The 26,302-nt window shown below is 45.4% G+C and overlaps 1 protein-coding gene and 1 long non-coding RNA gene across 6 annotated transcripts in view; one reads left to right on the top strand and one right to left on the bottom strand.

Moving 5' to 3' along the window:
- The window catches only part of PTPRM (protein tyrosine phosphatase receptor type M), a 995,903-nt gene that overhangs the window by 690,862 nt on the left and 278,739 nt on the right, over positions 1 to 26,302 (top strand). The window lies entirely within an intron of this gene.
- LOC143782609 (uncharacterized) overlaps positions 18,890 to 26,302 on the bottom strand; it is a 35,658-nt gene continuing 28,245 nt past the window's right edge. The window contains exons 2-3 of the long non-coding RNA XR_013217004.1: positions 22,432 to 22,659; positions 18,890 to 19,594 (exon numbers count right to left, since the gene is read on the bottom strand). This is a non-coding gene — a long non-coding RNA (uncharacterized LOC143782609). The remainder of the gene's footprint in view (positions 19,595 to 22,431; positions 22,660 to 26,302) is intronic.

Raw genomic sequence — 26,302 nt, 5'->3', positions numbered from 1 at the left:
GCGCCCACAGCCACGCACAGCCGCCGCACCCAGCACAGCTGCCCACAGCCACGCACAGCCACCCATAGCCACGCACAGCCGCCGCACCCAGCACAGCCGCCCACAGCCGCCGCACCCAGCACAGCCGCCCACAGCCACGCACAGCCGCCGCACCCAGCACAGCTGACCACAGCCGCCGCACCCAGCACAGCCGCCCACAGCCACGCACAGCCGCACCCAGCACAGCCGACCACAGCCACGCACAGCCGCCGCACCCAGCACAGCCGCCCACAGCCACGCACAGCCGCCGCACCCAGCACAGCCGACCACAGCCGCCGCACCCAGCACAGCCGCCCACAGCCACGCACAGCCGCCCACAGCCACGCACAGCCGCACCCAGCACAGCCGACCACAGCCACGCACAGCCGCCGCACCCAGCACAGCCGCCCACAGCCACGCACAGCCGCCGCACCCAGCACAGCCGACCACAGCCGCCGCACCCAGCACAGCCGCCCACAGCCACGCACAGCCGCACCCAGCACAGCCGACCACAGCCACGCACAGCCGCCGCACCCAGCACAGCCGCCCACAGCCACGCACAGCCGCCGCACCCAGCACAGCCGACCACAGCCGCCGCACCCAGCACAGCCGCCCACAGCCACGCACAGCCGCCCACAGCCACGCACAGCCGCACCCAGCACAGCCGACCACAGCCACGCACAGCCGCACCCAGCACAGCCGACCACAGCCACGCACAGCCGCCGCACCCAGCACAGCCGCCCACAGCCGCCCACAGCCACGCACAGCCGCACCCAGCACAGCCGACCACAGCCGCCGCACCCAGCACAGCCACGCACAGCCGCCGCACCCAGCACAGCCGACCACAGCCGCCGCACCCAGCACAGCCGCCCACAGCCACGCACAGCCACGCACAGCCGCACCCAGCACAGCCGACCACAGCCACGCACAGCCGCCGCACCCAGCACAGCCGCCCACAGCCACGTACAGCCACCCATAGCCACGCACAGCCGCCGCACCCAGCACAGCCGACCACAGCCGCCGCACCCAGCACAGCCGCCCACAGCCCACAGCCACGCACAGCCGCCGCACCCAGCACAGCCACCCACAGCCGCCGCACCCAGCACAGCCGCCGCACCCAGCACATCCGCCGCACCCAGCACAGCCATGCACAGCCACGCACAGCCGCCTACAGCCACGCACAGCCTCCCACAGCCACGCACAGCCGCCCACAGCCACGGACAGCCGCCGCACCCAGCACAGCCGCCGCACCCAGCACAGCCGCCCACAGCCGCCCACAGCCACGCACAGCCGCCGCACCCAGCACAGCCGCCCACAGCCGCCGCACCCAGCACAGCCGCCCACAGCCACGCACAACCGCTGCACCCAGCACAGCCACCCACAGCCGCCGCACCCAGCACAGCCGCCGCACCCAGCACATCCGCCGCACCCAGCACAGCCGCCGCACCCAGCACAGCCACGCACAGCCATGCACAGCCTCCGCACCCAGCACAGCCGCCTACAGCCACGGACAGCCGCCGCACCCAGCACAGCCACCGAACCCAGCACAGCCGCCGCACCCAGCACAGCCGCCCACAGCCACGCACAGCCGCCGCACCCAGCACAGCCTCCCACAGCCACGCAGAGCCGCCTACAGCCACGCACAGCCGCTGCACCCAGCACAGCCGCTGCACCCAGCACAGCCACCGCACCCAGCACAGCCGTCCACAGCTGCCGCACCCAGCACAGCCGCCCGCACCCAGCACAGCCACGTCACATACAGCCGCCCGCACTCAGCACAGCCACATACAGCCGCCCGCACTCAGCACAGCCGCCCGCACTCAGCACAGCCGCCCGCACTGATGGGGGCGCAGGATGGAGCAGCACGTGATAGGATGGGGGCGCAGGATGGGAGCACATGACAGGATGGGGATGAGGATGGAGCAGCACATGACACGGTGGAGCAGCACATGACAGGATGGGGGCGCAGGATGGAGCAGCACATGACACGGTGGAGCAGCACATGACAGGATGGGGATGCAGGATGGAGCAGCACATGACACGGTGGAGCAGCACATGACAGGATGGGGGCGCAGGATGGAGCAGCACATGACACGGTGGAGCAGCACATGACAGGATGGGGGCGCAGGATGGAGCAGCATATGACAGGATAGGAGCAGCACATACCAGGATGGAGACCATATTCCAATATAAATGCTCGCCACCCGGGCGTAGAACGGGTTCAATAGCTAGTATCTAATACTCAGATAAGGTAGCATAGGAAGCATCACAGATCTGATTTTGGAGAAATATCCTAGACACCATTAACCATATTACCTATCCTGTACCGAACATAGTAATGCTATGTTTACATGGTGCTCAATATATATTACTGAAAATTAACCATAGAGGCCTGTTCAAACAACATTGATCATATAAGTATCCTTTTAGCCTCTGTCAGGAAGGTTTGTATTGGCATGCCTTTTAAAAGCGAACCTGTCAACAGGATTTTGCTAAGAAAACTACAGGCATAGTAAAGTTGGTGCCATTACACTGATTAAAATGATACCTGGGTTAATGAAATCCATCTTGTGGTTGTTATTTCATCTTTATTTGCGGTTTTCAGTTAATGAGATTCACGTGCTTTGTGGTGGCTTGTGGGTGCTGCTTTATTTGGTGCTCAGTTCTCATATTCATCCTTATGGGCTTAACTGACAGATCATTGATCCCTCAGTGACCTGCCTCCCATTTTAAAAACTGCATATAAATGTTGACTTTGAAAAAAAATTGTACTTCTAGCAAAATGGCGCCAGCGCATTTATCACTTACCAATAGATGCTGCTGCACATGCCTCACTGCCATCTTGCTTTAGCCACATTTTTTTTTCTTCCAACAAAAACCATTTTGCTGGTGTCAGATAGCTTTTTTCCTCCAACAAAATGGTGTCGGCACATGCACAGTAACATCTATCATCAAGCCATACTCTTAATTTGCCCAAGCCCTGCGATGCTTGGGTAGATTGAGAGCATCACTCGCGATAGATGCTACTGCGCATGCATCGCCGCTGATGCCATTTTGTTGCAGGAGAAGAAGATTGGGGGCTCCAGCAAGATGGTGACGGTGCATGCACAGAAGCATCTATCGGTAATAGATAGAAGCTACTGCTCAGGCGGTGCTGCCAGCGCCATTTGGCTGGTGGTACTTTTTTTTATATAAAAGCCAACACTTATGTGCAGTATTTAAAATAGGAGACAGGTCACTGAAGGATCAGTGACCTGTCAGTTAAGCCCAAAGGATGAATATGAGAACAGAGCACCAAATAAAGGCCGTCCCACAGGCCACCACGGAGTATGAGAAACTCATTAACTGAAAACTGCAAATACAGATTAAACAACAACCACAAGACAGATTTCATCAACCAAAGTATCATTTTAATCAGTGTAATGTCTCCAGTCTGACAGTGTCTGTAGTTTACTTAGCAAAATTCTGATGACAGGTTCACTTTAAACTATATTTGAAATTGAAGGAGACTGCATTTTCAGTGCGCAACCACAAAAAACACAATGTGAGACACTGTTTTTTTAATACATTGATGGCTATTAGTGATGAGCGAGTATACTCGTTGCTCGAGATTTCCCGAGCATGCTCGAGGGGTCTCCGAGTATTTGTAAGTGCTCGGAGATTTAGTTTTTTTTTTTTTTACTCATCTGCATGATTTACAGCTGTTAGCCAGCATAAGTACATGTGGGGGTTGCCTGGTTGCTAGGGAATCCCCACATGTAATCAAGCTGGCTAACAGATGTAAATCATTCAGCTGCGGCGATGACAACTAAATCTCCGAGCACTAAAAAATACTCGGAGGACACCCGAGCGTGCTCAGGAAATCTCGAGTAATGAGTATATTCTCTCATCACTAATGGCTATAGCTGCTGGATGACAATGTGACATATGTTAGAGTCTGTGCTAGACTTTGGTGCAAATTGCCCACCAGTAACAGTGACTCTGGGGGCCCACTATTCAGCTACACGTAACTATTACATTAATCTCATTCACAAATGTACCTCTGCTTCTATATAATAACTGGGCATTTTATCTGCACATAGTGAATCATGTGTATTGAGCCAACTACTGCTCATGTAGGGAGGTTGGGTGCCCAGTTCTACACAGGGGCCTACCAGAGGATTCACCTGTTCTCTTGTGGGCCTGTCCGAACCTGGTTAGCTCCTTCTGTCGGAAGTATGCCGTATGTTAGCGACTACTCCTGAGGTATACAATAGGCAGAGACATCCGATAATAACAGAGCTTTATTCCATTAGTGCAGTGATGAATGTTTGTAAAGTCATTGATGCAAACTCTTTTTTTCACAATGTTAAATTTTAAAATTGTTTAATGCTTTCCAACTCTTCTGAATAAACTAATAATGGTAGTTATAGACATATTCATAGTTATGCTGTTTCCTTAGACACTTGCTTTTCTACCACTCCATACCATTTCCTACAAAAGAACTCACACTGCAGAAATTGGTTAAGTCATGTTTACATCCATCTCTGTCTGAAATAATCCATTCTCACAGGGGACTATGTTTGAAGTATAGTCTCCTCTATGAAGTTTACTTTGCTTTTTGTTCCAGGGATTCACTTCAAAGTTCTTTATTTTTTTCTCATTTTGACCTTCTACAGCCATCTCCATCCAAACCAAAAGTGATCCATGTGTTTGTGATGCTAAGTAGATATTGACCTCTCCTTGACTGTCAGTACTGACGCCTATCATCCAAAAGTCAATTGTATCTACAGATTGTCATTACACGCATTAAGGGTTAATTATGCAGTAAACATCATAAGGACTAGTGAGGACCCATATGTCCAAGCATTTGTTACTATCCTTAACCTCTTTAAAAGACTTCAGTTAGAAAGACTAATTTTTATTAGAAACATGTGATAATTGTTATCAAAATAAATTGCCATTTTTGTGCATATTCCGTGATGTACCATCCCACTGTTTTTTTTTTAAATATCACTTCATTTGTTATCAGTGGGTGCATTAAAATAATTACTGATCTCTGTCTTCTGCCATTTCCAGCTATGTATGTTCTAGTCTCTCCTTTATCTTGTGACCACTGCTCTTTCTTGGCAGATTTCACCATAGCCTGTTACTTCTTCTCTTAGTATAAATGTATGAGAGCCTTGTTCTGAATCTCATAGACTTACATTGAGAAAGTGACTTATGATCCACACAAAAGCGCTGCATGAGCCAACTGGTCACAACTGCGGTCAAGGAGAGGACTGGCGCAGCGCTGGAAACGGCAGAAGACAGTATTTGGATGCACTCACTTAACATACATTAATAATAGCGAACATAGTAAAACAAAAAAAAAACATTGAAGTGGGACTTTAATATTTCTCCCTATCAGCCTTCATCATTAGACATTGCTTAAATGTTTACATGTGAATTATTATGACAAAACTCAAGAAAGAAAAAAAAGAGCTTATACCCTCTACTAAGTACAGTAAATAGTAATAATATATGTAAATAACATAGGGTACTTAGTTAACACTATTTTGATAAAAAAAAAGCGTAAATGCCATCCCACCGTGACAAGGTGTACCCAATCGGGATTGTCCTATGCAGTATTTTTAATTCAAGACTAGCCTGTAATTTCATTGCAGGTTTTAGCATACTGTATATTAATAATGATGTGGGAGCATAGAAAAATCATAACGCCTGGTGATGGCATTATGTCTCAGTGCTCAATTCTTGGGCTTTGAGTAAGAATCCAACCAAGACAATAACTTCAGAAAGTTTTCATTTGTTCACATGAGTGCAATGTAAAGATAGTTTAGTTAAGCTGTGTTCGGATCTTGTGTCATAACTCCACTGAAAAAAAATAAAAATCATTGCCCCCCCCAAAAAAAATGCAGCAAATAGATCAAATTAATTATGTTGCCATTAAGATATACCTAGGATATGCTGGCAATGCTGAATCGTAGTGGTTCCTATGTCACTGCCTGATTGGTAGTCCCACTTTTTATATATCCAAGAGATAAGCCATGAGTATACAGTATGAGCTCCTTGTGCAGCTTAGGGTGCTTTGGTAAGGGGCTCTACCAGGGCAGTAGTCATGGCCGTACTCTCCAATGTATCTGTGCCCTGGCCTCCCTCCACATGAAAATAACGTCCATTACTTTGTGTACCTTTGGCTCCATTCCCTGCACCGTCAGGGTCACCCCTCTTTTACTGTCAGTCCCCATCAGTCGGTGTAATAAAGGTTGAGACACAGTCCTTCACAACTTTCAAATAAACAACTTCACTGTAAGCTTTACGCAGCACAACCAGATCCTTTACAGCAGTTACAATCAGCATTACACATTTCCTCTTCTCTCCCTGCACCTTCCTCCCTTTCACATAACACATACCAGGGTTGGACCATGCTGCACGGGTCCTCAGTGTTCTCCCAATTCAGCTCTGCCACGGTTAGGCCTTTCTTAGTCTGCTTCGCCCTAGACAAAAGAGTTCCCACCTCCGGAGCTAGTTGCCACCTGGCGAGTGACCTGCCCTTCAGTATTGTGCTCTGTGAAGTCCCAACGCCATCCTGCTCCCAGCTCATTGTTTCTCAGTTCTGCCCCAGCCACCGTTTCGCCTCGGTATTGAGGACATCTGCCCAAGCTATAAGCTGCCACATTCTAGGGCTACCTATGCCCGCCTACTGTCTTCTTTCCTTCTTTCTTAATGCTGTGCTGGCCTCTGCTTTTTCTGGCTGATGCTGTGGATGGCTGGGCTCTCTCCTCTTAATCAACCAACATTGCGTGGTAGCTGCCAATGTCCTGGGCCTAGAGCCCGTGTGGACTGTCTGGGCACTTGGGCCTTTCTAACCAGATACAGAAAACACTCCTTCCCTTAGCTGAAGCTGACCCCTCCTACAGTAACTAGTATTATGTACACTCTTTTAAGGTACTCCATCTTGTGGGCAAACTTTAGTACTACGCTTTCCCTTTTTAACGGATACACCAAATAGCAAATATATACATTTAGCAGAACAAGACATGCTAATACACCTGATTGTGTAGCAGTACCATTATATACGGGGTGATAATACACTTAAATCATGTAGCAATATCAACACATGTTACCTTATACACATACACTAATAACATATGGCACCGTGGCGAGGGAAAAAGGGCAATGACATAAACACATTTTACATACCTCCTACATTTTCACACTGCGTTTTGGGAACCATTTGTTGGTCCCGTTGGGGCTTATGTCCGAAACCCTGAAATATGGGTTTTCAGGTGTGTACGCCTACTGAAGGTGGACACTCAGATGTAGTAGACTGCTGCACGACAAATGATGCACGACAGAACACTCTGTGAGCACCATAATGGTCTATCATAAGCCCCAATGGGACCAACAAATAGGTGCCAAAATGCTGTGTGAAAGCACCCATAGACAACTATCCATTGTTTGGTTATGTTAATTGAATAGTCGCTATGTCAGTTTGATTTATTGATATAGTAAAATATAGTGGTCTAGAAGACCACCTCTGGAGAAGACCTCCTCCCAATGATGTTTGATCGCAATGTACAAAACAATTAATAACAGGTAGATCTTATTAGAAAGACTTGTCAGAATTATCTGTTAAATCAATGACACCCAAGCAGACTCATATCAATAATACCCTAATAGCTCAATTAATTTTTTACATTCACATTTTCTCAGAATGAATGTTTAACACATTTATTAATAGAACTGGCATAGAAATTATACCTTTAGCTCTGTAAAAGGGAAGTCAGAAAATGCACATTTCTAATAGATGGCAGAATGCACACCTTATTTCGCCCCTTTCCTTTTGGAATTATTTCAAACTAATTTTAAGCGCAGGCTGTTTAACTACCGTATTTTTGGAAATGAAGATCTTATGTAAGACTCAGGTCGCTCCTCAGTTTTGACATTCTGTGCCCTTTTGAGCAGCACAAAAATGGAAAAATGTCAAAATGGATCCATTGCATAACTAATTGCAATGGAAGCAGAGTGACCCCATTGATTATTATGGGGTCCACCTGTGTTCCGTTGTGTCAGACTGGAAGAAAAAGTTCTGTGCGTTTTTTCTTCAGTTCTAAAAGGTGACACATAACGGAACACGACAGACCTCATAATACTCAATGGGGTCCCTGTACTTCCATTTGCATTAGTTATGCAACGGATCTGGATTTGACTTTACTTCATTTGTCTCTTAAAAGGGAACAGACAAACATAGTGTCACAATGGAAGCATAAAAATCTCGATTATCAGCAGGACATCGTCCTGTGCATAAAGGTGATGTGCTGCCGATAACATGGTATTCTAAGCAAACAGCGCAGATTCCAACTCCCCCATATTATCCCGAGTGTCATTATATAAAAACAGGTTGCTTGTAGCAGGGATTTTCCATAGGTTTGCTCGCTTCACAAGACTGTTCTAGGGTGTTGCTTCACAATCCCACAAAGAAATGTTAGTTTCATGTTTTGTGCTCTTCTTTTCACATTTTAGGCTTTAAACCCTGTTATTGTAATAATGATAACTTTTTAAAGTGTGGACTTATTTTCCATCAATCTATAGACAGTAAATTGTTTATTGTAATTCCTACAAAATAATGGAAATACCGGCATTCTTTTTCCTGAAGCGTCTTTTTTAGCATTTTTTTATTTTTTATTATTTCCAGAGTTCTTTTTATTCTTTTTTGTGCGTTTTCTTGCATTTTTCATCTTCCTTTATTGTTAGCATTACCCCATTCATTCCATTCAAGTATGAAGCAAAAAAAGCTAAAAAATATGCTCAGATATCTTCTGGGCATTTTTTGAGTCTGCCCATTGACTTCTTTTATAAAATATAGACTGTGTTCAGTGCAGAAGCCGCCTTAAAGAAGCAGTCACATCTATATATTTTTTTCTATTACATCTATGTATACACGCATGTAATGTAGTGTGAATGTAGTAATATAATCAGCTACTGCTGATTACTTCGAGATCCTGAGCCGTTCTGCTCCTCTTCTCAGTGACATCACGGCAATTGCGACTATCCAGCTCACTCTGTGATCTATGCATCAGCCAGAAGTCTCTTTTACAATGAAGGCCTCATTCTGACGCTCTATAGACTTACACTGTAAGGCCGGTTTCACACGTTAGTTTATTTCCAGCACTGGAAAAACCAGTACCGGAGATATCCGTGTGTCCATGTGTGGCAACCGTGTGTCACCCGTGTACCGCATCAGTACCACATGGACGGCCGCCGGGAAAGAAGCTCTACAGTAAGCGCTGTTCCCCGGCGGCTGATGCTGAAGCCGGCTCTCATCATTCTCCCCTGCTCTGCCGGTGATCGGAATGATCAGAGGAGAAAGATGAGCGTCATCTTAAAGTCCGAATGATGACATTTTAAATAATTTAAAAAAGGGCATGGGGACCCCTCTATTCTTGATAACCAACCTTGCAGAAGCTGAGGGTTGCAGCCCTCAGCTGTGAGTTTTGCCTGGTTGGTTCAAGAAAATAGGGGGAACCCACATCCGGTTTTTCATTCATTTATTTAGTTAGATCGCAGGCGGTGGCTGTGGAATACCCCGAACATCCGCTCCTGCTGTCACTGTTATTAGTGGAAGCAGGTGTCGGATGATGGGGGTAAGAGTCCCAAAAGCCCCCACCTGCTGTCATCGTTCGGACATCATTCTCCTCTGCTCGCGCCGATCGCCGGCAGAGCAGGGGAGAATGATGAGAGCCGGCTTCAGCACCATCCGGCATCCGTCCATGTGATACTGATGCATCACATGTGCGGTACGTGTTTACACGGACCCATTGACTTGAATGGGTCCATGTGATTTGTGCAGCTGCACAAAAATGGACATGTATACTTATTGGTCACTTGGACACAGTCCATGAAAAAAACAAAGATATGTACACAGACCCATTCATTTGAATGGGTCTAAGTGTGTCAGTGTCTCCGGTACGGGTCAAAATTGACACCACATGGTCTGGAGACACTGATGTGTGAAAGAGGCCTAAGGCCAAGTTCACACTTTCAGTATTTGGTCAGTATTTTACCTCAGTATCTGTAAGCCAAAACCAGGAGTGGATGATAAATACAGAAGTGGTGACGTGTTTCTTGTTTTGGCTTACAAATGCTGATGTAAAATACTGACCAAATACTGAACATGTGCATGTGGCCTAAAAGCCACTTTCAGGTCACACAGAGCGCACCGTGTGACCAGGAGAGTCTGCAGAGCCAAGACCTCACTGAGAAGCAGAGCAGGACGGCTCTGGATCCCGAAGAAAGCAGCAGTAGGTGAGTATAGTAACACACACATTACATGCATGTATACACACATTTAATTAAAAAATATATATAGATGGGAGTTCTTCTTTAATAATCGCCTGCTAATTTCTTATAACTGCTTAGCATCTTTGGAAACCTGAATCTGTTAAAAGATGCTTAAAAGACTGAACATAAGAACAAGTCGTTTTTACATGGAAGGGTTCTTTTGAGCATTTAGGTAGCACTTTTTAGGCAGCTGATCCACCTGAAAGGGCATTTTGTGTGCATACCCTTGACCAAACATGGGATATTATTTGCTTTTTTTTTTCTCTATAAACACTTATACAATAGTAGTGAAATTATGTTATTATGAAAATATACGCATACGCAACAGGTGAGGCTATATCTCTGCAGCAGGTATGTATAGCAGGAACAAACTGCTTTGTGGTCTTTTCTGTATTGTTATGATTTTTCCCTCTATATCTTTTATTGTTTGGAAAGTTGAGTTTTAAGTAACTTATAGTCTTGTTAAGTCTTCAAAACAAGTGATAAAAACACATTGTGTACAGCTGTAAAACAACACAAAATTCAGGCAGACATACAAATGATTTGTAGTCCCGAGGCAACATGGATCCCAGGAGGAGATGTTTGACAGTCTTGTTTCTAGATGATGCTGCACGATTGTTTGTACAAATTATATCTATGCTTTGTTGCATTTGCTATTTAACAAGTAAAGTGAAAAAGGAAGCAGGGTGTGAAAGCACTTCTGTATCAGCCACTGATATACGCAAATGTCATATCAAGTAAACTTCATGGATACTGAGCCCTACTGATTAAAATGTGGAAATGAAGGCTCCCCTTTGGGGTTTGTGCAGAATAGTTTTGCCAGATTCATTACACAGTGATACAATACTGAACTCATTTGATTTGTACTGTACCAACTAAGTTTCAACATTAAACAGAATAAATAGGCCCTAAATGTGCCGTGATCGAAAACAATCAACTTTTAGAACTTAAATGGAATCTGTCAGTAGACTGAACCCTCCTAAACGTCTATATGACACGTAGGTTGTAGGAAGCTGAATAAAACAATACCTTGCTATCTGCGATCCGATGTCTTATTCCAGAGAAAGCCACGTATTTCTTATAAATACATGAGCTGTTCCATGCTATGGGCCAGAATATGATCTGCATGAGTATCTGCCTCCAAAAATTGTTATAAGTGAAAGGGGCATTACCAGTGTGAAACACGTAACTAACACAGAACAGTAGAACTGAACTCTGTGTCCTTAAAAACACATTAACAGCTGCAGCTCTCACAGCTCTGCTCTGTTGTAACAATATTACAGCCCTGTCTGCCTGTGAGCTGGAAGCTGAAGCTGAGAGGAACCTGCAGATGTATCAGCTATAATCGCACACGAGAGCAGAGAGCGGCCATCACACTGGTAACGTCTCCTGTTGTGAATTTGCTTTTTGCTCCCTCTAGTGGTTACTAGTTTTTTGACTCTGGTTTTTCTGTCATTCCTTTTATCCGCACCTGGGTCGTTAGTTAGGGGTGTTGCTATTTAAGCTCCCTGGACCTTCAGTTCAATGCCTGGCAACGTAGTTATCAGAGCTAGTCTGCTGTGCTCTTGTCTACTGATCCTGGTTCCAGTTATATCAGCTAAGTCTGCCTTTTGCTTTTTGCTATTTGTTTTGGTTTTGTATTTTTGTCCAGCTTGTTCCAAATCTATATCCTGACCTTTGCTGGAAGCTCTAGGGGGCTGGTGTTCTCCCCCCCGGACCGTTAGACGGTTCGGGGGTTCTTGAATTTCCAGTGTGGATTTTGATAGGGTTTTTGTTGACCATATAAGTTACCTTTCTTTATTCTGCTATCAGTAAGCGGGCCTCTCTGTGCTAAACCTGGTTCATTTCTGTGTTTGTCATTTCCTCTTACCTCACCGTCATTATTTGTGGGGGGCTTCTATCCAGCTTTGGGGTCCCCTTCTCTGGAGGCAAGAAAGGTCTTTGTTTTCCTCTACTAGGGGTAGCTAGATTCTCCGGCTGGCGCGTGTCATCTAGAATCAACGTAGGAATGATCCCCGGCTACTTCTAGTGTTGGCGTTAGGAGTAGATATATGGTCAACCCAGTTACCACTGCCCTATGAGCTGGATTTTTGTATTCTGCAGACTTCCACGTTCCTCTGAGACCCTCGCCATTGGGGTCATAACAGTTTGCCAGGCCAGTATTAAATGTTTAATGCATTGCAGAAGAGGGATTATAAGAAAGAAGATTCTGAGTTTTTTTTTTTTTTCTCCTTCCCCTTTACCTCAGAGTGGCTATGCTTGCTGCAGACATGAATGTCCAGACCTTGATTACAAGTGTGGACCAGCTGGCTACTCGTGTGCAGGGCATACAAGACTATGTTATCAGAAATCCTAGGTCAGAACCTAAAATACCGATTCCTGAACTGTTTTCCGGAGACAGGTTTAAGTTTAGGAATTTCGTGAATAATTGTAAATAGTTTTTGTCCCTGAGACCCTGTTCATCAGGAGATTCTGCTCAGCAAGTAAAAATTGTTATTTCGTTCTTACGGGGCGACCCTCAGGATTGGGCTTTTTCGCTGGCGCCAGGAGATCCGGCATTGGCTGATCTTGATGCGTTTTTTCTGGCGCTCGGTTTACTTTATGAGGAACCCAATCTTGAGATTCAGGCAGAAAAGGCCTTGCTGTCTATGTCTCAGGGGCAGGACGAGGCTGAAGTGTATTGCCAAAAATTTCGGAAATGGTCCGTGCTGACACATTGGAACGAGTGTGCACTGGCCGCTAATTTTAGAAATGGCCTTTCTGAAGCCATTAAGAATGTTATGGTGGGTTTTCCCATTCCCACAGGTCTGAATGATACTATGGCACTGGCTATTCAAATTGACCGGCGGTTGCGGGAGCGCAAAACCGCAAATTCCCTCATGGTGTTGTCTGAACAGACACCTAATTCGGTGCAATGTGATAGAAAAACCGCAAATTCCCTCATGGTGTTGTCTGAACAGACACCTGATTTAATGCAATGTGATAGAATCCTGACTAGAAATGAGCGGAAAATTCATAGACGCCGGAATGGCTTGTGCTACTACTGTGGTGATTCTACACATGTTATCTCAGCATGCTCTAAACGTATAGCTAAGGTTGTTAGTCCTGTCACCGTTGGTAATTTGCAACCTAAATTTATTCTGTCTGTAACTTTGATTTGCTCACTGTCATCTTATCCTGTCATGGCGTTTGTAGATTCAGGTGCTGCCCTGAGTCTCATGGATCTCTCATTTGCTAAGCGCTGTGGATTTACTCTTGAACCATTAGAAAATCCTATTCCTCTTAGGGGTATTGATGCTACACCATTGGCAGCAAATAAACCGCAGTATTGGACTCAGGTTACCATGTGCATGACTCCTGAACACCGCGAGGTGATACGTTTCCTGGTTTTACATAAAATGCATGATTTGGTCGTTTTAGGGCTGCCATGGTTACAGACCCATAATCCAGTCCTGGACTGGAAGGCTATGTCAGTCTCAAGTTGGGGCTGTCGTGGTATTCATGAGGATTCTCTGCCTGTGTCTATTGCTTCTTCTACGCCTTCGGAAGTTCCGGAGTATTTGTCTGATTATCAGGATGTCTTCAGTGAGTCTGAGTCCAGTGCACTGCCTCCTCATAGGGACTGTGACTGTGCTATAGATTTGATCCCAGGCAGTAAATTTCCTAAGGGAAGACTGTTTAATCTGTCGGTACCTGAACATACCGCTATGCGTTCATATATCAAGGAGTCTCTGGAAAAAGGACATATTCGTCCGTCTTCTTCCCCTCTTGGTGCGGGATTCTTTTTTGTGGCAAAAAAGGACGGATCTTTGAGACCTTGTATTGATTATCGGCTTTTAAATAAGATCACTGTCAAATTTCAGTATCCTTTACCGCTGTTGTCTGACTTGTTTGCCCGGATTAAGGGTGCCAAGTGGTTCACCAAGATAGACCTTCGTGGTGCGTACAACCTTGTGCGCATTAAGCAAGGTGATGAATGGAAAACCGCATTCAATACGCCCGAAGGTCATTTTGAGTACTTGGTGATGCCTTTTGGGCTCTCCAATGCGCCTTCAGTTTTTCAGTCCTTTATGCATGACATTTTCCGGAAGTATCTGGATAAATTTTTGATTGTTTATCTGGATGATATTTTGTTTTTTTCTGATAATTGGGATTCGCATGTGGAGCAGGTCAGGTTGGTCTTTAAAATTTTGCGTGAAAATTCTTTGTTTGTCAAGGGCTCAAAGTGTCTCTTTGGTGTACAGAAGGTTCCCTTTTTGGGGTTCATTTTTTCCCCTTCTGCTGTGGAGATGGACCCAGTCAAGGTCCGAGCTATTCTTGATTGGACTCAGCCCTCGTCAGTTAAGAGTCTTCAGAAGTTCTTGGGCTTCGCTAACTTCTACCGTCGTTTTATCGCTAATTTTTCTAGCATTGTGAAACCTTTGACGGATATGACCAAGAAGGGCTCCGATGTAGCTAACTGGGCTCCTGCTGCCGTGGAGGCTTTCCAGGAGTTGAAACGCCGGTTTACTTCGGCGCCTGTTTTGTGCCAGCCTGACATCTCACTTCCCTTTCAGGTTGAGGTGGATGCTTCGGAGATTGGGGCAGGGGCCGTTTTGTCGCAGAGAGGCCCTGGTTGCTCTGTTATGAAACCTTGTGCCTTTTTCTCTAGGAAGTTTTCGCCTGCCGAGCGAAATTATGATGTGGGCAATCGGGAGTTGTTGGCCATGAAATGGGCATTTGAGGAGTGGCGTCATTGGCTCGAGGGTGCTAAGCATCGTGTGGTGGTCTTGACTGATCACAAAAATCTGATGTATCTCGAGTCTGCTAAACGCCTTAATCCGAGACAGGCCCGCTGGTCATTGTTTTTCTCCCGCTTTGATTTTGTTGTCTCGTATTTACCAGGTTCAAAGAATGTGAAGGCCGATGCTCTTTCTAGGAGCTTTGTGCCTGATGCTCCTGGAGTCGCTGATCCTGTTGGTATTCTTAAAGATGGAGTTATCTTGTCAGCTATTTCTCCGGATCTGCGACGTGTGTTGCAGAGATTTCAGGCTGATAGGCCTGAGTCTTGTCCACCTGACAGACTGTTTGTCCCGGATAAGTGGACCAGCAGAGTCATTTCCGAGGTTCATTCCTCGGTGTTGGCAGGTCACCCGGGAATTTTTGGCACCAGAGATCTGGTGGCCAGGTCCTTTTGGTGGCCTTCCTTGTCAAGGGATGTGCGGTCATTTGTGCAGTCCTGTGGGACTTGTGCTCGAGCTAAGCCTTGCTGTTCTCGTGCCAGCGGTTTGCTCTTGCCCTTGCCTGTCCCGAAGAGACCTTGGACACATATCTCCATGGATTTCATTTCTGATCTTCCGCTATCTCAGGGCATGTCCGTTATCTGGGTGATATGTGATCGCTTCTCCAAGATGGTCCATTTGGTTCCTTTGCCTAAGCTGCCTTCCTCTTCCGATCTGGTTCCTGTGTTTTTTCAGAACGTGGTTCGTTTGCACGGCATCCCTGAGAATATTGTGTCAGACAGAGGATCCCAGTTCGTTTCCAGGTTCTGGCGATCCTTTTGTAGTAGGATGGGCATTGATTTGTCGTTTTCGTCTGCTTTCCATCCTCAGACTAATGGACAGACGGAGCGAACCAATCAGACTTTGGAGGCTTATTTGAGGTGTTTTGTCTCTGCTGATCAGGACGATTGGGTGACATTCTTGCCGTTGGCTGAGTTTGCCCTTAATAATCGGGCTAGTTCCGCCACCTTGGTTTCGCCTTTTTTCTGCAACTCTGGTTTCCATCCTCGCTTTTCTTCGGGTCATGTGGAGCCTTCTGACTGTCCTGGGGTGGATTCTGTGGTGGATAGGTTGCAGCAGATCTGGAATCATGTGGTGGACAACTTGAAGTTGTCACAGGAGAAGGCTCAGCGCTTTGCCAACCGCCGCCGCGGTGTGGGTCCCCGACTACGCGTTGGGGATTTGGTGTGGCTTTCTTCCCGCTATGTTCCTATGAAGGTCTCCTCTCCCAAATTTAAACCTCGTTTTATTGGGCCTTACAAGATATTGGAAATCCTTAATCCTGTATCTTTTCGTCTGGATCTTCCTGTGTCGTTTGCTATTCACAATGTATTTCATAGGTCCTTGTTGCGGCGGTACATTGTGCCTGTAGTTCCTTCTGCTGAGCCTCCTGCTCCGGTGTTGGTTGAGGGCGAGTTGGAGTACGTGGTGGAGAAAATCTTGGATTCTCGCCTCTCCAGGCGGAGGCTTCAGTACCTGGTCAAGTGGAAGGGCTATGGTCAGGAGGATAATTCCTGGGTGGTCGCCTCTGATGTTCATGCGGCCGATTTAGTTCGTGCCTTTCATGCCGCTCATCCTGATCGCCCTGGTGGTCGTGGTGAGGGTTCGGTGACCCCTCACTAAGGGGGGGGTACTGTTGTGAATTTGCTCTAGTGGTTACTAGTTTTTTGACTCTGGTTTTTCTGTCATTCCTTTTATCCGCACCTGGGTCGTTAGTTAGGGGTGTTGCTATTTAAGCTCCCTGGACCTTCAGTTCAATGCCTGGCAACGTAGTTATCAGAGCTAGTCTGCTGTGCTCTTGTCTACTGATCCTGGTTCCAGTTATATCAGCTAAGTCTGCCTTTTGCTTTTTGCTATTTGTTTTGGTTTTGTATTTTTGTCCAGCTTGTTCCAAATCTATATCCTGACCTTTGCTGGAAGCTCTAGGGGGCTGGTGTTCTCCTCCCCGGACCGTTAGACGGTTCGGGGGTTCTTGAATTTCCAGTGTGGATTTTGATAGGGTTTTTGTTGACCATATAAGTTACCTTTCTTTATTCTGCTATCAGTAAGCGGGCCTCTCTGTGCTAAACCTGGTTCATTTCTGTGTTTGTCATTTCCTCTTACCTCACCGTCATTATTTGTGGGGGGCTTCTATCCAGCTTTGGGGTCCCCTTCTCTGGAGGCAAGAAAGGTCTTTGTTTTCCTCTACTAGGGGTAGCTAGATTCTCCGGCTGGCGCGTGTCATCTAGAATCAACGTAGGAATGATCCCCGGCTACTTCTAGTGTTGGCGTTAGGAGTAGATATATGGTCAACCCAGTTACCACTGCCCTATGAGCTGGATTTTTGTATTCTGCAGACTTCCACGTTCCTCTGAGACCCTCGCCATTGGGGTCATAACAGTCTCCTCTTATTTATAATAATGTCTCCATACAGATTCTTAGGGAGATCAGTGTCCGCCCCATAGTACTGAACAGCTCATTTACATGTAAGAAAAATGTGGACTTCTCTGGAATTAAGACAGTGGATTGCAGATATCAAGGTATTCATTGTATTCACCTTCCTATGACCTCCATGCCCGTATATTTATGGTTTATAAGGGATGGTCCTACTGACAGATTCTCTTTAAAGAAGCTCTTCCACAAAGATTTTTTTTACTAAATCTGTGCATATGTATATATAGTGGAGTGTGATTGTGTTAATATACTCACTTACCGCCTTCTCCAGGATCCAGCACCAATCTTCTCCTCTTCACAGTGAGGTCATTGCGATCACATCACTGGGAAGAGGAGCAGAGCTGTGCTGGATCAAAGAGATGTCGGCGGTAGGTGAGTATATTAATACACACAGTACAATACATATACACAGATGTAGTGGAAAAAAGTCTTGAAGTGTTTTTCTTAAAGAGAACCTATCAGCAGATTCATACCATCTAAACCACAGGCAGCATGAATAATGGTGGTCAGGTATGTTGTACTCTGAGACACTGCATCGTTTCAAAGACAACGTGGTTTAGAGAGCCAGGAAAGTATGATTACTCTGAAAGGCTGCAGCTCTTCAGAGTAAAACATAGCTTGCTACCATTGTGGTAACATTATCTGATTCATGCTGCCTGTGGTTGGGCAACATACGTGTGATGCCAGGTTCCTTTTATTGGTGATCTATGATTGAGTTCTTTGGTCGTCCCACATGAGCCTTCCTTAACTGGAAATATGTTATTTAAGTGTTTTTTTTCCTGTCCTAAAACTACAAGTCTGCAGTCACTCTATGCAACTGCAGACTTGTTAATCCTCACAATGTCCGCACTGCGCGCTGTGAGGATTCTCCAGTTCCGGGAACCGAGTTCATGTGACCGCAAGTATGCAACATGCACATCCTCCCAACTAGATGGGTGCGACTTCATTTAATGCAAGTGTATTGAGCGAGGCTGGAAACGGTCTAGTTAGATTGTGGCCGGGAGTGTGCATTTCACATACTTGCAGTTATATGACCGCCGGCGTCGGGACCGGAGAATCACTGTGCACTGTGAGGATTCACACAAAGTTACTGCAGACTTGTTGTGAGCTGGCTAGTTGGGATTACAGTGACAGAAGGGAAGCGGAATGGCGCTGGACACCGAGGAGAGCAGTGATTGTTGAGTATATTAAGTCACACACTACATTACATGTAAATATACACACATTTAATAAAAAAATATATAGATGGGAGTGCTTCTTTAATGTTATATCCCCCGCTGATACATCACTGATATGTCATGGTGACCCACCTGTAATAATATAACTTTCCCACCCGCCATACATACTGGCATCTCCATTGTCACCAGTGATTAGCTGCAGAGGTCACATGCTGGTAGGGCATGTCATTTTAGCTGAGATCTAGCCAGACGAGTGAGGGGGATCGTCATCACTCAGATGCTTTGTCTTTCTAACACATAATTAGGGGACAGCATTTTTTGAACAGCTATCCACGCCTCTCAAGAGAATGAAAGAGAAAATCAGAAATAAGTGACAATGTTGACAAAACACAGAAGTAATTGAGCAGAAACTACTTTTATCTTCTGCTTACTGGAAATTTGCTAAGTCGCTTTGCCTTATGAGAGGTGCAATAGTGACACTAAGCAGTGGGGTCTTGTACGCCCACCTCAGTAGTCATTTTTATAAATCAGATTATAAACTGAAGGAATCTATTAAAACTCAAGTTGTACTGAATCTTTTCTCACAAAACTACTGTATATAGCAATCTACTCAGCTCCCCGTGCTCTATAACATGGGGCCAACAGATTGGACTCCATTTTCATGGTGACAGGTTCCCTTTAACCAAAGCATTCGGGTAAATGCGGATTTGCAGCAGTTTTTCCATTTGTCCTCTGCATAGTACAGGAGCAGCTATAAAGATGAGATTTTAACCATCTCATCAACGCATTGCAAATATTTCCCATGTGTAAATTGACTTGCGGTAGAGATTTTTAATTGTGTAGCATGTCATTTCTTTCTGTGGAAAATCTTCATCAAATGCCCTATGTGGAGGCAAAAGACAATTACTACTTATACCTATGCAATTTATCGTAGCCAAACACCAATATCATGTAAAATACAATTACATATACATATAGTTAGGTTCCTTCCTATTCATCAATACCGACTTGCTAGAGTAAGAAGCACCTGATTCATAAAGAGGCATACACTTCTTAACGGGAATCTGTTGGCAGATTTTTTGCCATGTAATCTGAGAGGAGCATAATATGGGGGCAGAGAACCTGAATCAGTGATATGTCAATTACTGTGCTGTGTTTTGCTGTTTCAATACAATCAATGATTTATCAGCAGCAACTGGCCTTGTGCCTCCTAGTCTAACTCCACCCCGAGCACTGATTAGCAGCTCTCAAAGAAAGCTTTGGTGTAGGCAGGTTATACAGGGCTCAAATTCACAACAGAGAAAACATCATAGCTGCTGCACCCAGTAAACTAAGTGATATATCAATGGAATCAGGGTTTCTTCCATTACCTTGCGCTGCTCTCTGATTACATAGAAAACAGTAAAGCAAAAAAATGTGCTGAGACGAGATTAATTTTATTCCTTTGGTGCTCACCGCCAAATTTATATATCTGTTTTTGTTATGTTGGATTTTTAATCTCCCCCATTTCCCTTTTTTAGTTTACATAGTTACATAGGTTGAAAAAAGACCTAGCTCCATCAAGTTTAACCTTCCTCCACCAACTGTGCATTCTGTCACTAACTTAAACTATAACCCACAATGTTATGTGTATGGAGGAAATCATCCAGCCCTTTTTTAAAAGCCGTTATAGTGTCTGCCGTTACTATCCCTTGTGGTCGGCATTCCACATTCTGACTGCTCTAACTGTAAAGAGCCCTTTCCTATTTAGCTGCCGGAATCGTCTTTCTTACACCCGTAATGAGTGTCCCCTGGTCCTCAGTATGGTTTTTGGAAGGAATAAGTCATGTGCCAGTCCTCTGTACTGGCCACAGTATTTATACAGATCCCCTCTGAGATTGATTTTGTTTCAGCAATAAAGATTTGTACTCTTAGTATTGAACTTTGTCCCAGTACATTTTTTTGCTCTGTTTGTTTCTATTTCCATTGATTGCATGTGGGAAAGTTAAATACTATTTCTCTTTGCTTGTCAGATTAAATAGCAAAACATATTCCCTTTGAATCAGGTGCGTCTGAATAGTGGCTTGCGCCTCGGCACACATCTTATTTCTGTCAGAGACTGACGTAAGCTTTGTAGCTTAAGAATCACCACAACTTAGCATGAATTTGACAAGTGGGCGTTACCATTCCTTGTCCCATCCCCATCCCACCTAAGCACCTCCCATCTTAGCAGAGCTTGTCAAAACTGGCATTAAAATGCCAAAAGTCGCAAAATGTTGCAACTTTTCAAAAAGTAATGACTGTGTTGAATAAGGGCCACAGTGTTAGAATAAATCAGTGAAGATTTCCAGCCAGTGTCTACTCTACTCACAAAAATATGTTTTATGTAAAAGTAGATTCAAAACTGCAGTCTCTCAGTGTGTTTCAATTCCCTGGAGCCATTTGCTTGCTCCTAATATCAGCATACTTTGAAGAATGACTTATTTTTTGTTAGTGGAACCCCAAGGGGCAGTTTTTGGGGAGTAAAGGCGAATGTAATTCATTTACAGCACCGCTGATAGATTTATACATATTGTATGAACTTAAAATGGCCGCGCAGTAAATATTTGTGATGGGAAGAAAGACTTCTGGACCTCAAATTGCACCGTGACACCTCCTGGACAAGTGACCATTTAATGGCGCAGGTCTTACTGTTTGGCATGATGGAGCCATAACCACGCTAACAAACGGTGGGATTCTATTGAGATATTTATGGCACATAACTAGCTCTGAATCATCGTGTAACATCACTCCATGTGAACGCAGCAGAGGGATATTTCTAAATATTATGCAGCAGCGGTTCTAAGTTTAATTGTCTGCAGATGGTAGATGATCTATTTCTCTCGCTTGTTGCCACAATTCTAATAGCGTTCAGGCTGTTCTGTGGAAAGTAGAAATCAAAGAAAGAAAAAAAACCTTAAAAATACCTTTATTTCTACTTTTTTTAAAAAATTGCATCAATAAAAAAGTCAAATATGTGAACTAACACCAAAAGAGAATAGGGCTGGGTGTTGGTGGGCCGGTGCAATGGACCAAAAAAAGGGCCAAGGGGGAAAAAAATAGGATGACAAATTCCTCAAAGACCCTAATAGGATCCTAAATGACCTGGGCCCTACCTAGCAGTGGAGGTTGGCACCCTAACACACGATGTGGCGCCCCCACTCCGCGTCGACTGTCCCTTATGTCCCTACACCGCCCTAACCACTACCCAAACCCAAATCCCTCCACACCATGCACACAGAAAAAAACAAATCTAGCTGAGTAATCTTAACCTTAAAAAGTTTTCTGCCTAGACAATGGGCCAGAAAAAAGGTCTGCCGATCGGATGCGGCTCTAATTATTTTTAGCAGTGTGTCAGCCACATGTAGACCACACCTGCATATATTTATGCTCAAAAAAGGTGGTAATACAAAATGAGAGAAATAAAAGCCAGGGTATTCTATAGATTAATAGTGTCTGTTGACTGTGATATACTGTGTAGACAGACCAACAAGTTATTCACCACTTATACACTCCCTGTACTTCAGGTCTACACATGCGATGGATTGACACAGAGTAATATACCTCAGCGACCAGTAACTTAGCCTAGCATGCTATGTTCCTTTCTCAGTGGAACATAGTACACCAAGGTGCTTTTTGTCATAAATATGTCATCATACAAATTAGACAGCAGCATGCTAGGAACACCTTAATAGGTAAACTTATCTGGGTAAAAGCAGCATTCTTTGTCCCAGTGTCCTTGTCCCAACGCGTTTCACCCCCTCCTAGTATAGGGGCTCATCAGGGGACCATAAGTTGGAGTAAACCATAATGGCGAAAATAGTGTGTAGAAATCACTCAGAAAAAGTCTGTCCTTAATTTTCTTGTGTCTTCTCTCCATGTCATCTTCCAGCTGTTGTCTTTGACCTCTCAGCTTTTTTTAACAGTTTCTAAAATATAAGAGACACACAAAATTAGTATTACTATTAGGGCATGTACTGTTCAGATCTGCATTAAATGCTCCACTTGTGGAATTTGCTGCAGATCCAACTAAAAATAATAAAAAAAAGCTGATAACTGGACTGAACCTATAACAAGCAGCCCAGCCACTTTTGCCTCAAGAGAAGTTGACAGTATGGTTTCATACTGTGATTGAGATGTAAATTCACCCTTTAACAAACCCTTGCAACATGATCAGGGATTTACAGTACCTTAAAAAAGTATTCATACCCCATGAAATATTTCACGTTACACCCACGGACTTAAATACACTGCTCAAAAAAATAAAGGGAACGCTAAAATCCCACATCCTAGATATCACTGAATGAAATAGTCCAGTTGTAAATCTTCATTCATTACATAGTGGAATGTGTTGAGAACAATAAAACCTAAAAATGATCAACGTAAATCACAACTAATATCCCACGGAGGTCTGGAGATGGAATGATGCTCAAAATCAAAGTGGAAAATGACAGGCTACAGGCTGATCCAACTTCAGTGGAAATGCCTCAAAACAAGAAAATGATGCTCAGTAGTGTGTGTGTGGCCTCCACGTGCCTGTATGACCTCCCTAAAATGCCTGGGCATGCTCCTCATGAAACGGCAGATGGTCTTCTGAGGGATCTCCTCCCAGACCTGGACTAGCATCGCCAACTCCTGGACAGTCTGTGGTGCAGCGTGACATTGGTGGATGGTGCGAGACATGATGTCCCAGATGTGTTCAATCGGATTCAGGTCCGGGGAACGGGCGAGCCAGTCCATAGCTTCAATGCCTTCATCTTGCAGGAACTGCTGACACACTCCAGCCACATGAGGTCTGGCATTGTCCTGGAGGAGGAACCCAGGTCCAGCCGCACCAGCATATGGTCTCACAAGGGCTCTGAGGATCTCATCTCAGTACCTAATGGCAGTCAGGCTACCTCTGGCGAGCACATGGAGGGCTGTGTGGCCCTCCAAAGAAATGCCACCCCACACCATTACTGAGCCACTGCCAAACCATTCATGCTGAAGGATGCTGCAGGCAGCAGATCGCTCTCCACAGCGTCTCCAGACTCTGTCACATCTGTCACATGTGCTCATCTATGAAGAGCACAGGGTGCCAGTGGCGAATTTGCCAATCCTGGTGTCCTGTGGCAAATGCCAAGCATCCAGCACGGTGTTGGGCTGTGAGCACAACCCCCATCTGTGGACGTCGGGCATTCAGACCATCCTCATGAAGTTGGTTTCTAACCGTTTGTGCAGACACATGCACATTTGTGGCCTGCTGGAGGTCATTTTGCTGTGCGCTGGCAGTGCTCCTCTTGTTCCACCTTGGACAAAGGCTGAGGTAGCGGTCCTGCTGCTGAGTTGTTGCCCTCCTATGGCCCCCTTCACAACGCCTGGTGTACTGGCCTGTCTCCTGGTAGCACCTCCAGCCTCTGGACACTACACTGACAGACACAGCAAACCTTCTTGCCACAGCTCGCATTGATGTGCCATCCTGGATGAGCTGCACTACCTGAGCCACTTGTGTGAGTTGTAGAGTCCGACGCATGCTATCACGAGTGTGAAAGCACAACCAACATTCAAAAGTGACCAAAACATCATCCAGAAAGCATTGGTACTGACATGTGGTCTGTTGTGAATTTGCTTTTTGCTCCCTCTAGTGGTTACTAGTTTTTTGACTCTGGTTTTTCTGTCATTCCTTTTATCCGCACCTGGGTCGTTAGTTAGGGGTGTTGCTATATAAGCTCCCTAGACCTTCAGTTCAATGCCTGGCAACGTAGTTATCAGAGCTAGTCTGCTGTGCTCTTGTCTACTGATCCTGGTTCCAGTTATATCAGCTAAGTCTGCCTTTTGCTTTTTGCTATTTGTTTTGGTTTTGTATTTTTGTCCAGCTTGTTCCTAATCTATATCCTGACCTTTGCTGGAAGCTCTAGGGGGCTGGTGTTCTCCCCCCGGACCGTTAGACGGTTCGGGGGTTCTTGAATTTCCAGTGTGGATTTTGATAGGGTTTTTGTTGACCATATAAGTTACCTTTCTTTATTCTGCTATCAGTAAGCGGGCCTCTCTGTGCTAAACCTGGTTCATTTCTGTGTTTGTCATTTCCTCTTACCTCACCGTTATTATTTGTGGGGGGCTTCTATCCAGCTTTGGGGTCCCCTTCTCTGGAGGCAAGAAAGGTCTTTGTTTTCCTCTACTAGGGGTAGCTAGATTCTCCGGCTGGAGCGTGTCATCTGGAATCAACGTAGGAATGATCCCCGGCTACTTCTAGTGTTGGCGTTAGGAGTAGATATATGGTCAACCCAGTTACCACTGCCCTATGAGCTGGATTTTTGTATTCTGCAGACTTCCACGTACCTCTGAGACCCTCGCCATTGGGGTCATAACAGTTTGCCAGGCCAGTATTAAATGTTTAATGCATTGCAGAAGAGGGATTATAAGAAAGAAGATTCTGAGTTTTTTTTTTTTTTTTTCTTCTTCCCCTTTACCTCAGAGTGGCTATGCTTGCTGCAGACATGAATGTCCAGACCTTGATTACAAGTGTGGACCAGCTGGCTACTCGTGTGCAGGGCATACAAGACTATGTTATCAGAAATCCTAGGTCAGAACCTAAAATACCGATTCCTGAACTGTTTTCCGGAGACAGGTTTAAGTTTAGGAATTTTGTGAATAATTGTAAATTGTTTTTGTCCCTGAGACCCTGTTCATCTGGAGACTCTGCTCAGCAAGTAAAAATAGTTATTTCGTTCTTACGGGGCGACCCTCAGGATTGGGCTTTTTCGCTGGCGCCAGGAGATCCGGCATTGGCTGATATTAATGCGTTTTTTCTGGCGCTCGGTTTACTTTATGAGGAACCCAATCTTGAGATTCAGGCAGAAAAGGCCTTGCTGGCTATGTCTCAGGGGCAGGACGAGACTGAAGTGTATTGCCAAAAATTTCGGAAATGGTCCGTGCTGACACATTGGAACGAGTGTGCACTGGCCGCTAATTTTAGAAATGGCCTATCTGAAGCCATTAAGAATGTTATGGTGGGTTTTCCCATTCCCACAGGTCTCAATGATACTATGGCACTGGCTATTCAAATTGACCGGCGGTTGCGGGAGCGCAAAACCGCAAATTCCCCCATGGTGTTGTCTGAACAGACACCTAATTCGGTGCAATGTGATAGAAAAACCGCAAATTCCCTCATGGTGTTGTCTGAACAGACACCTGATTTAATGCAATGTGATAGAATCCTGACTAGAAATGAGCGGAAAATTCATAGACGCCGGAATGGCTTGTGCTACTACTGTGGTGATTCTACACATGTTATCTCAGCATGCTCTAAACGTATAGCTAAGGTTGTTAGTCCTGTCACCGTTGGTAATTTGCAACCTAAATTTATTCTGTCTGTAACTTTGATTTGCTCACTGTCGTCTTATCCTGTCATGGCGTTTGTAGATTCAGGTGCTGCCCTGAGTCTTATGGATCTGTCATTTGCTAAGCACTGTGGTTTTACTCTTGAACCATTAGAAAATCCTATTCCTCTTAGGGGTATTGATGCTACGCCATTGGCAGCAAATAAACCGCAGTATTGGACACAGGTTATCATGTGCATGACTCCTGAACACC

The sequence above is a fragment of the Ranitomeya variabilis genome, chromosome 6 (genome assembly GCF_051348905.1).
Source record: "Ranitomeya variabilis isolate aRanVar5 chromosome 6, aRanVar5.hap1, whole genome shotgun sequence".
NCBI lineage: Eukaryota > Metazoa > Chordata > Amphibia > Anura > Dendrobatidae > Ranitomeya > Ranitomeya variabilis.
This window is presented reverse-complemented; position numbering and strand designations above follow the sequence as displayed.